Consider the following 15,372-nt stretch of genomic DNA (forward strand, 5'->3'; position numbering starts at 1 on the left):
AATCTAAAGCTCAGAAAATGCAAGAAGCACCTCAAAAGAAAAGAAAATTCAGATACAAGCTTCCTATTAAGAGAAAATTGGATTTCAGTGATGAGGAGATGGAAAACTACTTTCCCAAAGAGTCTACTTCTACAACAACTCAAACATCCATGCCCTCTGTGGCACATGAAGAATTCTAGATAGATCCTAAGGCTTTGATAGACTATTCTCATCCTAAGATCAATGACATTCAGTCAAGCATCATCAGGCCAGCCATCAGGGCTAACACTTTTTAGATCAAGTCAAGCACGATTCAGATGATACATGTAACACCCCCAAATCCGGGGTCGGGGATCCGGGTTATCACGAGTTCCATTTCCCTTAACAACACCCAATCTTAATAAATAATCAACTACTCTGTACTGTGACCCCACAATAAACACACACACCACAAGTTATAGTCTCAGAGATGAATATCCAAAAAATAATCACAAGTCGTTTTATTCCACAATTATATGCCAATACACCTTAAACAGGTTTCTGAATAAATTTACATTTCTTTGCCATTATTACAATTCATAAATATACATAATCTGATACATCAAAAGTTGAAAGCCTAGCCTATTGGTAGTTCCTACCTTAGCTATGGCGGCATCAGTGCTTCTAGAAAACTGCGGAACATCTCCTAACCTCTTGCGAATCGGGAGCTTGGTCCGGTTCATCTTGTCTATCTGATGTTGTGTGATGAAAGAAGAAAGCAAGGGTGAGCAGCAAGCCCACCAAAATAATATGTATAATGATTAACAATATATGAGCCTTCTCATAGTACTCATGAAAGTCTTGGTCAAAAGAAATGAACCAAGTTGATATCTTAATGCGATGAAGTCGCAAAATATTCAGTATATATATATACATATATACTTTTCAAAATATTGGAAGTCCTCTTCCATGCACAATATACACAAAGTCCCAGTGTATAACTGTATAAAAAAAATATCGTTGCAAGGTGATCTCATATATCTAACCTTGTCTCAACGTTTTTCTGAAAATCTTTGTCATTCATAAGACAATTATTAATTAGATATAAGTTTAAAAGATGAAGTTACAAGATACCCCAATATACTTATATCTTTCCCAAATACTACTTGAACTACCACCGTTCAAGTTATAATTAGCTTCAAAAGTTCATCACATAGATGAGACTATAAGGCAAGATTTGAATAGATTAAATCTTTAAAATATTATCAAAATAAAATGAAGTTACGAGATACTTCATTTGATGTAAACATCATTTTGAAAACTTGACCCTGCCAACACTCAACAATCGCCCAACCGTAGCCTTTCTATCGAAGTGCTCTGGGTAGTGTTACAGAAATTATCCAATTGGATGATGAACTCATTACGGGAGTTTGCCGCGCCAGGAAGACCACTTACGATGATCAGTCGTAGTAGTACAACCCCACCATTTTCTACATGTAGAGGAGAACCTGTCGGATTTACTTGTCAACCGAACACTGAACTCCTAAGGAATGGACCGCCTTAGCGGAACTTCCAGGCCATTTGGGCCAATATAATAAGGCTGGGCCGGCGCTACTCGGCCACTTACGCCACTCCTAGTTCAGATGAAATCCATGACTCTGAAACGTAAAGCTTGTCCCCACTTTCCCCAAGTAGAAACTTGTTGATACGGCTCCACCAAGAAGTCGTATCTATTTGGAAAGGAGAACTCACCGATATTTCCCAAGCGATGCCTGTTAATGGATTAACTTGTTCCAAGAATTTTACTTCCCGAGTATTGGGTAAGTAATCAATTCATTTATCAAAACAGCAACCTTGTTGCGAATATAAAACACACCACAGAGCCGGATCCCTCAGGTTTTGAGCGAGTATTTAAATCCCCTTCGAAAGGAGGATCTTAAAAAAAATGAGTTTTGGGATCCGCTCTAACTTTTAAAAAAATCATTTTGAAGACTCGCAAAACATTTTTAAGAATGTTTGGAGTGAAGCTGATTTAATGAAGTAAATCAGTCCCCAGAATATTTCAAAAATGTCTGAATATTATTATTTAAATAATATTCCCATAAAGAATAATCTTTATAAAATAATTGAAGTAGAAGTATTAAAACTTATACTTGAAATGAATAGCAAATAATCAAAGATATACTTATACGAAAGTAATATCTTTATTTGAATAATCAAAAGTAAGTTTGATTATCGACACCTTATTCTTTAATACAATAAAGAATATTATTAAGTAATAAGCGGAGTCATAATACCTCGAATGAATACTATAAATAATATTCATAAAATAAAGGAGTCATACATCCTCAAATGAATATCCAAGTAATATTCAATAATAATATAAACTGAGTCATAAGCCCTCGAATGAATATTCAAATAATATTCAAATAATAAAATAAACTGAGTCATAAGCCCTCGAATGAATACTCAAATTAATATTCAATTAAGTAAAATAAAGGTATCAAATAAACCTTATTCAATCCATAGTTTTAAAAACTATATCCATATATATATAAATATATATATATATAATATAATCGGGAACATCGACTCCCGGTTTAGAAATATGTTCACCTTTTATCCCCTATACTAAGGGTATACGCAACTACTTGCTTATTTCTAGCATAGGTATTATGCAACTATAAGCATTGAAATCAACAGATAGATAACCAGATTACGAAACAGACATGCATATATACCATATCAGCATGCTCCAATATATCGCAAAATTTGCTAATAACAATCATGCACTATCACAAGATAATGCATATACATATATTTACATCACAACAACAGTATATCGGGTAGAAAACTTGCCTGAGCGACTGGGGGTTACGAATGGCTCGGGATGAGTCTGGTAACCTATAAATAACAAGTAAGTTGGAATTAAACCAAAGTCACTTGTAAATCTATACTCTAACCAACTCAGACTCTAACGCTCGTTTTGCGCTTACTGATTCTCTTAAGTCACTCGAGTACCCTCGGCTCCACCATTTTTAATAATTTAACCTTTACGAGTTTTAAGGCGATTCCTTCGCGAGTGTCTTACCAACTGCCTAACACACTTACCATAAATGTTTCATGCATTAATTAACCCTTTTTGGTCTTTAACCTATATTTCAAAGTAAGGCAAGGGGAAAAGTTTCGTTCGCGAAACGCCGTTACTTGAAACGGTCGTTTCTCCTAAACCGTGCATCGGAATCGAACGAACTACATATCAAAACGAAGCTCGTAACATGAGCTATCTAAACATGGCAGTGGTCATAATCTAGCAGGGGGTTCTCGGGTCCTAATGTTATGCACAAAAACAGTCCAAAGAAAATCGGACGTTACGACGGCTATGTTTACGCGATTACCAATGTTTAAACTACTCCAATTAACCACCAACCAACTCATTAACATCAATACAAAAAAACTTCACCTAAACCATACCACATCAGTCCATAATCTCCAAGGTTTTCAACTCAAACAACCACAATCAAGACCTATGAACTATAATCAAGCTTCAATTACCAAAAACACTTCCAAATCAAACCAAACTACTAATAATCACAATCCATGCTTCTCATTTCACAACACCAACCATTAAACTTACTAACAAATAAAGTAAAGGCTAGGGTTTGAAGTTTATACCTTCCTTGGGAGGTGTTAAGTTGCTAGGAAGCCTTAGGGAGCCTCCTACAAGCTTGATCTTTCCAAAGAAATCAAGAACACAAAGTTAGGCTTTGAAGTTTCTAAAAGTCCGATTTAAAGAACTGTAAAAATGAGGGTCTTACCATGATTATTTGGACGAGACTTGTGAACAAGAGTTGTAGGCCATCTCAATACCTTTCCAATGAGCTATAGAACATAATATTTGAGTGAGAAATGAAGGAGATACAGCAGTTTTAGTGTTCTGGTTCTGTTTTGGCCGAGAGCATGAAGAACAATGCCTTGGTTTCTTTTTGATTTTGATGAAAAATGATTTGCTTGGCTTGGTTGGTTTGATTTTTGTGTTTGTTTTAGTAAATTACCTAGTTGCCCTTGATTTTGTGTGGTTAAAAAGCCACCACATCTCCTTCCTTCCCATGTCATGCTTGTGTCATCCTCATGATGTCATCCTCCCCTCCTTGTCCTCTTCTCATTGGTTGGGTGACATCATCCTCTCTAATCCCTTTGATTAACTTCCTAATTGTTTGCCTAATGACCGCTGATCTGTTATACGGTTCGCTTAACTTTCGTTTTCGTTTATCGTTTGAAGGATCATACCCGGGATCTTATTACTTAGGTTCCCTTAACCTTTCTCAATATATTATATTCCTTTTATGATCCTCTCCTATAATCCTTTAATTTAAATCATTTTTATCCTGTTACTTTTTTCTCAAATCTTTCCGTATCTAGTGTATTTCCGGGAAAAATCAAAGTGTTCGGATTTGGATTCTGACGATCTTTACATACACTTATATCCCATATAAAGTACTAATAAAATCTCAGAATATCCATATCAGAACCCCTACATAGTGTGGCATGAAAAGTTTTCTCATTCAGCAAAAACACTATTCATAAGGGTTTCAAAAATTTCCCAAAAATTGGGGTTATTACAGTCTCCCCTCCTTAAAAGGATTCCGTCCCGGAATCAGATAGAAAATGAATAGGGATACTCTCTTAGCATTGCACTTTCTAACTCTCGAGTAAATTTTCCCACATTGTGGTTCTACCATCAAACTCTTACTAGTTTGATAACCCTTCTCCTAAGCACTCGTTCCTTTTTACTCTATACCCTTCCTGGTTGCTCCATATAGGTTACGTCTGGTTGCATGTCTATGCGCTCATATGCCCCTATTTGTCTGGCATCCGAATTACACTTCCTTAACATTGATACGTGGAACACGTTATGAACTTGCTACAGGTTCGGGGGTAGGGCTAGCTCATATGCTAACTTCCCAAACGTCTTAATATATCCAAGGGTCCAACAAATTGTAGACTTAGCTTTCCTTTCTTTCCGAACCTCATCAATCCTTTTTCAAGGGTTTCCAAGGGGATACCTATAACATTACTAGGCCCCCTATTTCATACTCTTTGTCCTTTTTGAGTCAAATTAGCATACCTCTTATGTCCATCTTGGGTTACTACCAGCCGTCCTCTGATTAGATCTATTATATCCCTGGTCCTTTGGACTACTGCGGGTTCGAGCATCTTGTGCTCTACAACTTCATCCTAACATAAGGGAGATCGACATTATCTTCCCTCAAGGATCTCATAAGGTGACACCTCGATAATGACATATGATCTATTGTCGTGATATAACTAAATCCGCGTTAAGTGATCATTCTAATTTTTTTTTCAAGTCTATTGCACAGACTCTCATTATAGCGTTTAGCATTAGAGCTTTTGCTTCTCAATACCCATTCTTTTCGAGTTCGTAATCGCTACTACCTTCCGTTCCTAATATTATACTGGTTATACTTTTGCTCGTTAGCGTTCTATAACCTTTTAATAACCACGTCAACCTTAGTATTACGAATGTGTTCCCATTCTGAATACCACCATAACTTTACTACTCCTTTTTCAGCTGTTTCTATTTTCGAAAGCTTAATCCTTCATATAGAAGTAAAAGAATTTATTGAGAGATCACTATGATCATGAACACTTGTTATCTCGCATAGTTAGTACAGAAGGTGGCCAGCCTTTAGTACTTGACAAGCAATTAAACAATAGTTGGTATCCTACTAGGCTTCTATCACATAGATAGACAGTCATTCGGCAATACCTCCCCTTCTGGAAGGGTTGTTCTTCTCAACTTACATGAAATGAAAAGAAGAAAAAAGAACGAACTGAAGAGAATTGTATATATAAAAAAAATATACTGCCACAAAATATCTGGCTTGGAACCTACCTCTGAACTATAGAGGTTTGTCATAGGAGAACAAAACATATACGTATTTATATCAGCATCAAGTATTATAGCATCGTATTTCCCATGCCTAAATATTTCTATTCCGTCCATCATTCTATGGACCCATGCTCTTCCTCGAGCTTATACACAATCACCTTTGAAACTCCCTCGATTTCGAAAATCGAACCTGGGATCTCATTTTAGACATCACCGTTACTAGAGTTCTATGCTTGCACCGCAACCTTCCTCATATAGTAATACGACTCTCTTTTCATAAGAGGGAATAAATATTCAATAGGTAGATACTCTACTTAATTAGTCTATCAATGATAACTTATACACTACCACGACCCGTTTAGTGGTACTCAATCTCAACATCCATTCCAATACAACTCTCACGGTTGTAATCAGCTCGTTACTCGCAGAATCATTGCTGCCTTACTATGGTCCACCACTGACCCACTGTCATCATTCACTTTCCATGAAATCTTAATAGCTAACCATACGGAGTCCATACATGTCGTATCAAATCCTTCTAAGGAGGTAACATAATCACCATTTCTGATTCATGAAGAACACTCCTGATCTCAAAGGTTCGTTTAGTCCTTTTGAAATATGGTCCAGGCTCATTCTCAAGATAGTACCTTCTAAGATAGATAGCCCACTCATGGCGATTACACGAATTAAACCTTTACCAACTACTATTACGGCTGGGTATTGCACAGTCATCAGAAGGAATGTCAATCTTCCAAACCATAATACAACCTTCACAGTTTTAACCATCATCACTATATTCTTTTGGCACAAGCGCCTATAATTATCCTCTTACCTTTAAAGTGTCGGCCACCTCTTTGGCCTTTCCTGATAGTAAAATTTCCTTACAGTCAATGTCACTTTAACCATCTCCAAATAAATTTTCTACCTTATTTCAATCACAGCTTATGTGAAAATGCTTTCCTTAAAATCTGATGAGTAAAAAAAAAATCACCATTTTTCCATAAGTTATTGCCTCAGTCTTTAGAGGTTAATCACTGTCATGACTGACTCTCAATCATAATTAGAACATCTTTTATCTTAAGTCCTAATTGCCCTGAATAATTTCGACCATTACTGGTTCGATCCATACTTTCTCGTGGTTTAACACGTGCCCCACTTGGCAACATTATAATTACGTCATATTTCCTTTATCAACATTTCTATTCTTGAAAATTTTGAATATTACCTTTCTCCTTGTAAAACCTCCAAGGTTATCCTTCAATCGTTCCTCCTGTATTCCCTAGATACAGGGCATATTAAAATACCATTTACTATTACTAGAACCATTGTCTATATACTTCTGAAAAATTTCTCCACTGATTCTTAAGTGTTGTTGCTACATTAACCCTTTCCAAATCATACTGTCAAAACTCATACTGTCCCTATTAAGGGTGAAATTCCAACCTTTATGCATTCCCCTAGGATTCATTTTAAGTTACCGATGTTCTATCCTTAATTCCACCTTTAAAAGGTACCTGCATCCTTCCATGGATAAATCAAGTCATATATCCCTGATAAGGGTGTCTTATTCAATCATTCCCACCTCGATAGTCTATACCTAACTTCATAATAGCATCCTTATTCAAATTGAGGTCAATCCATATGGCCTCCAAAAGATAACAATGGTCATCCACTTTTCTTTCTTGATTTGGTAATGATAACATGGATGTTCTGGAAGATATTGGTCATGTTCAACGTGAACTTCTTCTTAATAATTCCTTATTTACTTTTGTTGTTTATCTCAACAGTCATCTCAATGTTGGGACATCTTTCATATCTGGCGTCTCCCTTTCTGGGTACCATGCCACCGGTCTTACACTTTACCTTCTTGAAGGTCACTTCCTTCACCCAATTTTCTTAATTTCTTACTTTCTTGTCTCCTCAGTCTATCCGCGTCTCATTATTTATCCTTCGAATTATCTCAAGGTTTCCTCGAATCTTCCCAACTTACAGGGGATAAAATATATGTATCTCTTATACCTTCAACCATCAATTTAACTCATGGTGAATCACTCTCATCCGGACGATTACCTACTTTTCTATTTCTATTTCTACGAGTCTTTAGGGTTTTCTCATACCCAACTCCCTTATCATTCCTCAAACTCTCTTGCCTTTATATTCCTTTCTCTTATCGTTATTTCATGAACCAACACAACATAAGCATTGATTTCAAACATCCCGTCATTCTGGATTCGTGTCTTCAGAACGAATCTTGATAACTTTTACAACTTAGATTCATAATTCATCATACTCGTCTGCCTTTGTTCTGGCTCTTAAGCTTTTACACTATCTCCATAACCTTGGGAAGTACTTTCCTGAAAACAATTGACTGAACTTAAATCAGTTTATTATAATCTCTTGCTCCGTGCCTTCCTTGGCCTTTCACCAGCGGGTGGTCTCTCTCTTAGGAGGGTAAGTGACAAAACAGTCTTTTGTGGTTCGTCAATCATTTAGAATCTCAAATGATTCATCTATTTCCTTTAGCCAGGCTCTTGCCTCGACTGGGTCGGCTTGTTCCTTGGAACTCTGAGAGTTTAGCGACTTAAAGGTCATGAAAGAATTTCCCACCGCACTGTCTCCTCAGGGTGGTGGTTGGGGATAATAGTCTAAGTTCTCTTTAGACAGGTCCATGAATTGCCGTATAGGGGTACCATCTCGGGTCTCCTGTCCTTACTCGACTTTTGTTTCCTCAGTCTAAATATTTCTTCCTACTCCCCATAATTGGGGTCATCTTACATAATTTAAATCCTCATTTTCCACTTCATCATGTTATGGGTTCCTTTTGTCTTGGTGGCAACCTCCCTGACTATCACGTTCAGGGTTTGCTCTAACTCTTATTCCTCAAACTAGCTTTCATCTAAGATTTCATCTTTAAGCTCTTAAACCTTTGGAACCCAAATTCTATAGGAATACCTCATTATTCCCTTATCATCACTCTCGGTATTAATCTCGTACCTATTTGTTGGCTCTCTGCCTTCATTCATCACTTTTACTGGCACAATATGTTCTTTTCCAATACTTCGGGCTGTATTGCTATCTCAAACAGCTTTTCGGTACCGGCTCCGGTTACCTTCACTACTATTTCCATTTTCTCAAAATCTCTTATAAACTCTCCAAAAGACATTATCATCTTGAGTCTCTCCTTTTTACTAAGGGCATCAGCCACCATATTGGCTTTCCCCGAATGATAAAGAATCTCCCAATCATAATTCTTGATTAGCTCTAACCGCCTCCTCTGGCGTATGTTGAGCTCTTTCTACGTAAGAATGTACTAGAGCTCCTATGGTTTGTGAATCTCACATTTCTCTCCATACAAGTAGTGCCTCAAATCTTTAGGGCAAAACTATTGCCACGAGCCCAAGCTCATGGGTGGGGATATCGAATTTTAAATTCCCTTAATTGTCTTGACGCAGACGCGATTATCTTGCTGTGCTATATAAGAAGCACCCTAATTCCTTATGCGAAGCGTCACTTACAAATCACAAAATCTCATTTTCCATCCGGCAACGCCAACATAGGGAACGTCACCAACCTTTGCTTCGGTTCTTAAAAGTTGTTCTCGCATTTCTCTGTCCATTCGAACTTCTCAGTCTTACGAGTAAGCCGCGTTAAAGGGGCTACTATCTTTACAAACTTGAACGAACCTCTGGTAGTGACCGGCCAATCCTACCTCTGGTAGTCGACCCAACCAGGGTCATCAATTCATCAGTGGTCCTTTATCCAATCTCGTCAGGATCCTCCATGGGATCCTCCTCAGCAACTATCCCTTCTAGGACAACATCCTCAACCGCTACATCCTCAATATCAACATCATCCGGTCCTGCGTTAGGACGCTCTATTGGATCCACAATCTGATCTCCAATTAGTAATAAAACATCATCGCGTTGATGTTCCTCAACTTCAGGGTTCGGAGTCCCGCTACCATATACGATAATGAACTACGCTTCTATCGCTACATTTATAAGGGTTCCCATAAGGGTTTTAACTGTCAGTACTACGTTAGGTAGTCCGACTATGAACTTGGCAAGAGTTCTTATTATCTTAGTGAACTTATTATCTTAACGTCCCATCATCTCTGAGGTTTATAACGCTTAGCTCTGATACCATTTCTGTAACACCCCCAAATCCGGGGTCGGGGATCCGGGTTATCACGAGTTCCATTTCCCTTAACAACACCCAATCTTAATAAATAATCAACTACTCTGTACTGTGACCCCACAATAAACACACACACCACAAGTTATAGTCTCGGAGATGAATATCCAAAAAATAATCACAAGTCGTTTTATTCCACAATTATATGCCAATACACCTTAAACAGGTTTCTGAATAAATTTACATTTCTTTGCCATTATTACAATTCATAAATATACATAATCTGATACATCAAAAGTTGAAAGCCTAGCCTATTGGTAGTTCCTACCTCAGCTATGGCGGCATCAGTGCTTCTAGAAAACTGCGGAACATCTCCTAACCTCTTGCGAATCGGGAGCTTGGTCCGGTTCATCTTGTCTATCTGATGTTGTGTGATGAAAGAAGAAAGCAAGGGTGAGCAGCAAGCCCACCAAAATAATATGTATAATGATTAACAATATATGAGCCTTCTCATAGTACTCATGAAAGTCTTGGTCAAAAGAAATGAACCAAGTTGATATCTTAATGCGATGAAGTCGCAAAATATTCAGTATATATATATACATATATACTTTTCAAAATATTGGAAGTCCTCTTCCATGCACAATATACACAAAGTCCCAGTGTATAACTGTATAAAAAAAATATCGTTGCAAGGTGATCTCATATATCTAACCTTGTCTCAACGTTTTTCTGAAAATCTTTGTCATTCATAAGACAATTATTAATTAGATATAAGTTTAAAAGATGAAGTTACAAGATACCCCAATATACTTATATCTTTCCCAAATACTACTTGAACTACCACCGTTCAAGTTATAATTAGCTTCAAAAGTTCATCACATAGATGAGACTATAAGGCAAGATTTGAATAGATTAAATCTTTAAAATATTATCAAAATAAAATGAAGTTACAAGATACTTCATTTGATGTAAACATCATTTTGAAAACTTGACCCTGCCAACACTCAACAATCGCCCAACCGTAGCCTTTCTATCGAAGTGCTCTGGGTAGTGTTACAGAAATTATCCAATTGGATGATGAACTCATTACGGGAGTTTGCCGCGCCAGGAAGACCACTTACGATGATCAGTCGTAGTAGTACAACCCCACCATTTTCTACATGTAGAGGAGAACCTGTCGGATTTACTTGTCAACCGAACACTGAACTCCTAAGGAATGGACCGCCTTAGCGGAACTTCCAGGCCATTTGGGCCAATATAATAAGGCTGGGCCGGCGCTACTCGGCCACTTACGCCACTCCTAGTTCAGATGAAATCCATGACTCTGAAACGTAAAGCTTGTCCCCACTTTCCCCAAGTAGAAACTTGTTGATACGGCTCCACCAAGAAGTCGTATCTATTTGGAAAGGAGAACTCACCGATATTTCCCAAGCGATGCCTGTTAATGGATTAACTTGTTCCAAGAATTTTACTTCCCGAGTATTGGGTAAGTAATCAATTCATTTATCAAAACAGCAACCTTGTTGCGAATATAAAACACACCACAGAGCCGGATCCCTCAGGTTTTGAGCGAGTATTTAAATCCCCTTCGAAAGGAGGATCTTAAAAAAAATGAGTTTTGGGATCCGCTCTAACTTTTAAAAAAATCATTTTGAAGACTCGCAAAACATTTTTAAGAATGTTTGGAGTGAAGCTGATTTAATGAAGTAAATCAGTCCCCAGAATATTTCAAAAATGTCTGAATATTATTATTTAAATAATATTCCCATAAAGAATAATCTTTATAAAATAATTGAAGTAGAAGTATTAAAACTTATACTTGAAATGAATAGCAAATAATCAAAGATATACTTATACGAAAGTAATATCTTTATTTGAATAATCAAAAGTAAGTTTGATTATCGACACCTTATTCTTTAATACAATAAAGAATATTATTAAGTAATAAGCGGAGTCATAATACCTCGAATGAATACTATAAATAATATTCATAAAATAAAGGAGTCATACATCCTCAAATGAATATCCAAGTAATATTCAATAATAATATAAACTGAGTCATAAGCCCTCGAATGAATATTCAAATAATATTCAAATAATAAAATAAACTGAGTCATAAGCCCTCGAATGAATACTCAAATTAATATTCAATTAAGTAAAATAAAGGTATCGAATAAACCTTATTCAATCCATAGTTTTAAAAACTATATCCATATATATATAAATATATATATATATAATATAATCGGGAACATCGACTCCCGGTTTAGAAATATGTTCACCTTTTATCCCCTATACTAAGGGTATACGCAACTACTTACTTATTTCTAGCATAGGTATTATGCAACTATAAGCATTGAAATCAACAGATAGATAACCAGATTACGAAACAGACATGCATATATACCATATCAGCATGCTCCAATATATCGCAAAATTTGCTAATAACAATCATGCACTATCACAAGATAATGCATATACATATATTTACATCACAACAACAGTATATCGGGTAGAAAACTTGCCTGAGCGACTGGGGGTTACGAATGGCTCGGGACGAGTCTGGTAACCTATAAACAACAAGTAAGTTGGAATTAAACCAAAGTCACTTGTAAATCTATACTCTAACCAACTCAGACTCTAACGCTCGTTTTGCGCTTACTGATTCTCTTAAGTCACTCGAGTACCCTCGGCTCCACCATTTTTAATAATTTAACCTTTACGAGTTTTAAGGCGATTCCTTCGCGAGTGTCTTACCAACTGCCTAACACACTTACCATAAATGTTTCATGCATTAATTAACCCTTTTTGGTCTTTAACCTATATTTCAAAGTAAGGCAAGGGGAAAAGTTTCGTTCGCGAAACGCCGTTACTTGAAACGGTCGTTTCTCCTAAACCGTGCATCGGAATCGAACGAACTATATATCAAAACGAAGCTCGTAACATGAGCTATCTAAACATGGCAGTGGTCATAATCTAGCAGGGGGTTCTCGGGTCCTAATGTTATGCACAAAAACAGTCCAAAGAAAATCGGACGTTACGACGGCTATGTTTACGCGATTACCAATGTTTAAACTACTCCAATTAACCACCAACCAACTCATTAACATCAATACAAAAAAACTTCACCTAAACCATACCACATCAGTCCATAATCTCCAAGGTTTTCAACTCAAACAACCACAATCAAGACCTATGAACTATAATCAAGCTTCAATTACCAAAAACACTTCCAAATCAAACCAAACTACTAATAATCACAATCCATGCTTCTCATTTCACAACACCAACCATTAAACTTACTAACAAATAAAGTAAAGGCTAGGGTTTGAAGTTTATACCTTCCTTGGGAGGTGTTAAGTTGCTAGGAAGCCTTAGGGAGCCTCCTACAAGCTTGATCTTTCCAAAGAAATCAAGAACACAAAGTTAGGCTTTGAAGTTTCTAAAAGTCCGATTTAAAGAACTGTAAAACTGAGGGTCTTACCATGATTATTTGGACGAGACTTGTGAACAAGAGTTGTAGGCCATCTCAATACCTTTCCAATGAGCTATAGAACATAATATTTGAGTGAGAAATGAAGGAGATACAGCAGTTTTAGTGTTCTGGTTCTGTTTTGGCCGAGAGCATGAAGAACAATGCCTTGGTTTCTTTTTGATTTTGATGAAAAATGATTTGCTTGGCTTGGTTGGTTTGATTTTTGTGTTTGTTTTAGTAAATTACCTAGTTGCCCTTGATTTTGTGTGGTTAAAAAGCCACCACATCTCCTTCCTTCCCATGTCATGCTTGTGTCATCCTCATGATGTCATCCTCCCCTCCTTGTCCTCTTCTCATTGGTTGGGTGACATCATCCTCTCTAATCCCTTTGATTAACTTCCTAATTGTTTGCCTAATGACCGCTGATCTGTTATACGGTTCGCTTAACTTTCGTTTTCGTTTATCGTTTGAAGGGTCATACCCGGGATCTTATTACTTAGGTTCCCTTAACCTTTCTCAATATATTATATTCCTTTTATGATCCTCTCCTATAATCCTTTAATTTAAATCATTTTTATCCTGTTACCTTTTTCTCAAATCTTTCCGTATCTAGTGTATTTCCGGGAAAAATCAAAGTGTTCGGATTTGGATTCTGACGATCTTTACATACACTTATATCCCATATAAAGTACTAATAAAATCTCAGAATATCCATATCAGAACCCCTACATAGTGTGGCATGAAAAGTTTTCTCATTCAGCAAAAACACTATTCATAAGGGTTTCAAAAATTTCCCAAAAATTGGGGTTATTACAATACATAACTCAGTTTAGTTTGGGGGTTCTCCTACTGAAGACCCCAACATGCACATCAGGGATTTCATTGAGATCTGTGACACTTTCAAGTTCAATGATGTGACTGAAGATGCGATCAAGCTGCGACTCTTTCCATTCTCTCTGAGGGATAAAGCTAAGTATTGGTTACATTCTCTACCAGCAGGGTCTATCACCACTTGGGAAGATCTTGCTCAAAAGTTTCTCACTAAATTCTTCCTTATGGCGAAGACTGTTGCAATCAGGAATGCTCTTACTCAGTTTGCTCAGCAAACTGGAGAATCTCTGTGTGAGGCTTGGGATCGATATAAGGAGATGCTAAGGAAATGCCCATACCATGGCGTGCCTGATTGGATGATTATAAACTGTTACTATAATAGATTGGGTGCTACTTCTAGACCCATGCTCAATGCAGCATTAAGAGGAGCCTTGTGGCTAAGAGCTGCGATGAAGCTTATGAATTGATCGAACTGATGGCTGCTAATGAATACCAGAATTCTTCTCAGAGACTGACTCAGGGAAAAGTAGCCGGAATTCTGGAGTTGGATGCAGCAACTGCTATAGCTTCCAAACTTAAGGATTTGACGATGAAGGTGGACACTTTGGCTAATTATGGAGTTAATAAAATAGCTAGTGTATGCGAGCTTTGTGCTGGTGCCCATGAGACTGATCAGTGCACAGTTTCTAGTAAATCAGCTCAGTTCGTAAGCAACTTTCAGCGTTCGCAGCAACCTGTGCCAGCCACTTATCATCCCAACAACCGTAATCATCCTAATTTTAGTTGGAACAATGCTCAGAATGCGGTTCAACAGCCTTATCAGCAGTATCCAGCTAAGTAGTACAACCCCTGGCTTTCAGCAAACGCAATATGCACCAAGACAACAACTTCAGCTGCAACAAGCTAATGAAAAATCTGAATTAGAGGAGTTGAAGCTTATGTGCAAGAGTCAAGCTATTTTTATCAAGACCTTGGAAAATCAAATTGGGAAAATTGCCAATGCCTTGCTAAATCACCAGCATGTTACACTACCTAGTGACAGTGAAGTTCCAGGAAA

General features: G+C 37.2%; 1 non-coding gene across 1 annotated transcript; it reads right to left on the reverse strand.

Annotated features, from left to right (window-relative positions):
* Positions 1–14,554: 14,554 nt before the first annotated feature.
* Positions 14,555–14,661, reverse strand: LOC141710104 (small nucleolar RNA R71). Its single transcript, XR_012570642.1, has one exon. It is a non-coding gene; the product is annotated as a small nucleolar RNA R71 (small nucleolar RNA).
* Positions 14,662–15,372: the final 711 nt, after the last annotated feature.

Source organism: Apium graveolens, chromosome 2, assembly GCF_009905375.1.
Source record: "Apium graveolens cultivar Ventura chromosome 2, ASM990537v1, whole genome shotgun sequence".
NCBI classification, from domain to species: domain Eukaryota; kingdom Viridiplantae; phylum Streptophyta; class Magnoliopsida; order Apiales; family Apiaceae; genus Apium; species Apium graveolens.